The sequence below is a fragment of the Neopelma chrysocephalum genome, unplaced genomic scaffold, assembly GCF_003984885.1.
Source record: "Neopelma chrysocephalum unplaced genomic scaffold, ASM398488v2 Primary Assembly neopelma1_138779, whole genome shotgun sequence".
Taxonomy (NCBI): domain Eukaryota; kingdom Metazoa; phylum Chordata; class Aves; order Passeriformes; family Pipridae; genus Neopelma; species Neopelma chrysocephalum.
Genome location: NW_020932141.1, coordinates 1 through 2,603, shown reverse-complemented (window position 1 = coordinate 2,603; position 2,603 = coordinate 1). Strand labels below are relative to the sequence as shown.

Genomic DNA, 2,603 nt, shown 5'->3' with positions numbered 1-2,603 from the left:
AAAAGCCGGGCAGCAGTTCCAGAGCAGGGTCTGCTGGCAGGTTGTAGTATCAAATTATTTCTTTTCTCACATCAGACTTAAGGAGCAGTACTCTTCCCCAGCTCTACCTGAGCCAGCAGTCATAGCAATCCTTGTCTCTGTTGTGATCGTGGTGGCTGTTGTAGCTGCCATCACACATACCTGTCAGAGGAGGAAAATGAGAAGTCTTGTGCCATGTAAGTACAAAGAGTGTGACTGTAAAGGGGTAGTTCTGTACCATTTAGTCTGAAGAAGTTGCCCTTCCTGCTTGTTGATGGGACTGTTTGCTTTCCTTTGCAGCGATGCAGGAGTCCGAGGTGAGTATCTGTCTCCTTGCTTTCTCTTTTTGGGGAATGTGTTGAAGTGTGCTTTGAGAGGGGCCCAGCAGTGGCTCTTGGCCTTAAGGAATAAGCCCAGGTGTGTGTGGTAGGAGTGGAAGGAGCAGGAATTGCTGATAAAAGCTGCTAAAACCTGACTGTTCATATTCTGTGTTTTCCTCTGATGTGTCCTAAAGCATGAACAGGCTTTGAGGTTCATCGAGGAGAAAGAGGATCAAACAACTGTTCCTGTGCAAGAAGCTGGTGCTGACCCTGAAGAAACCAAGCCTGAATCAGAGAGTCTTGTTTGATCCATGGCAGAAAATGGGGATGGTTAAAAACAACCAAGCACAAAACATTTTTTCTACATATGCATGAGTGACTGTCATCTTTCCTTCCCCCATGGACAGCTGACACTTGGTACACATTGATTATTTCTTTATTGCTTGTTGTTGGGAAAAAGTGGGGATTTTTCCATTTTAATCATTCCATATAACTCATACGTAACAGAGTGTACAAATGTATTTCGAAAAGATTTTTCATTTTAAGGAGTCAAGAAGATATTGCTGAGAAAAGCAATTGTGCACACCATGGCGCATATATGTTTTAATAAAGAAAGTTAATATCTGATCTGACCACTGTGTTTTTGAATAAAGTTTTTATTAATGAGAATCCTTTCTCTCCAATACCAACGAATTTGGACTCGTCAAACCCGTCCCAGGGCAAGAAGAGGTGAGCTCAGACCTTCCTGTCACATGAGCAGGAGTTGTCCTTTGTCAGAGGAGCGTGGGCCCACCAAGGAGGGTTTGAATAATCCTGGCAACAGCTGGGTTTCATTGCTGCCTGTGCTTTTGGTAACCCAAACATCTGCTGGGGGGGTCTGAGTGCAACTGGGTCAAGCAGTGGCAGTGCTGGGAGGGCAGGAGGAGCTGTGAGCAGTCCTGGTGGGCTGGGGCGCTTGGTTTTGGGTCAGGTAGTGCCAGTGAGGCCTCCCTGATGTCTTCCTTCAGCAATGGGGTGTTTGCTGGTTAGTCCTGTGTGTGTGTGTGAGCAGGATTTTGTGGATAGAGACAAAGGTGGCCCCTGAAGTGGGCTTTGAGGGTTTTGTATGCCAGGATTTGAGGGTTTGTTCCATGATTTGAGGGGCTGGTTTGTTTGCCAGGATTTGAAGTGTTTGCCGGTTTTGGAGGGGTTTCTTTGCTGCAATTGAGTATTTTCCTGCCTTTGGGCCTAGGCCATGCCAAAGCCTTCCGTGCTGTAGCGGGCCAGGAGAGAGGGAATGGTGTGACCGTTACGGGCCCCCTCAGAGGACTGGAGCTGCACATGCCCTCCCCTGCCCTTCCTGCAAGTCAATTCCTTTCTTTTGGGTGTCAAGTGGGTACAGAACCCGTCCCATTCCGTCCCACATGTGGCAGCAGCCGTGGGCCGCAGGGAGGCCTCTGAGATGGCGGCAGCAGCCTGGGCAGGGCCCCATCTGTCTGGTGAGTGGGGCCATGAGGGAACTGCCTCAGTGATCGTGAGGGAACAGTCTGGGTGGCCGTGAGGAAACCGCCTCGGTGATTGTGAGGGAACAGTCTTGGTGGCCGTGAGGAAACAGCCTTGGTGCCCCGGAGGCAGAATTCGGTTCTTGAGGTATAACCTGGTCCTTGTGTTGCCCCGAGGTCCTCGCCGTGGTGCTGGTCATGCAGTTGGAGTGTTCGGATGCCGTGGGCTGTGGGATGGGCGAGCACCCCAATGGCACTGAGTGCTGCCCCATATGTGCTGTGGGTATGTACTGGGCTGCCTGCCCTGCCAGCCCTGCCTGCCCTGCCCGCCCTGCCTGCTCTGTCTGCTCTGTCTGCCCTGCCTGCTCTGTCTGCTCTGTTTGCTCTCTCTGCTCTCTCTGCTCACCACATCAGCTTGGGGTGACTCCCTCTGACTCAGGGGCCATGGGGTGACCCACCTCAGTGGACAGTGGCCATGGGGACCCGCCACCCCTGCTGTGCCCGCTGTGCCCTGACAAGAGCCAGGCAGCCCACGGCTGTGAGCATCACCCCAGGGTATTCTCTGCAGCCAGCACTCAGCCCTCACCCAGTGCCAGGCCCTGTCCCTCCCTTGGGAGCCTCCAGAGTGGCCATAACAATCAGCAGAGTTTGTAGGATGTACACATCCAGAGTTCTGGTGCTTTTCAGCAGTGCATCAGGACAAGGCTAAATGTTGTGTCATGTTTCCCAGTGTCAATGCCGTGGCTCTGTGTGTGTGGATTTCTCTCAGGGGCCAACCTGGTGA

At 52.1% G+C, this 2,603-nt stretch overlaps 1 long non-coding RNA gene across 1 annotated transcript; it reads left to right on the top strand.

Moving 5' to 3' along the window:
- The first annotated feature begins 6 nt into the window (after positions 1–6).
- Positions 7–2,066, top strand: LOC113962283. Its single transcript, XR_003532500.1, has 4 exons — positions 7–215; positions 319–335; positions 533–1,816; positions 1,997–2,066. It is a non-coding gene; the product is annotated as an uncharacterized LOC113962283 (long non-coding RNA).
- The last annotated feature ends 537 nt before the right edge of the window (positions 2,067–2,603 follow it).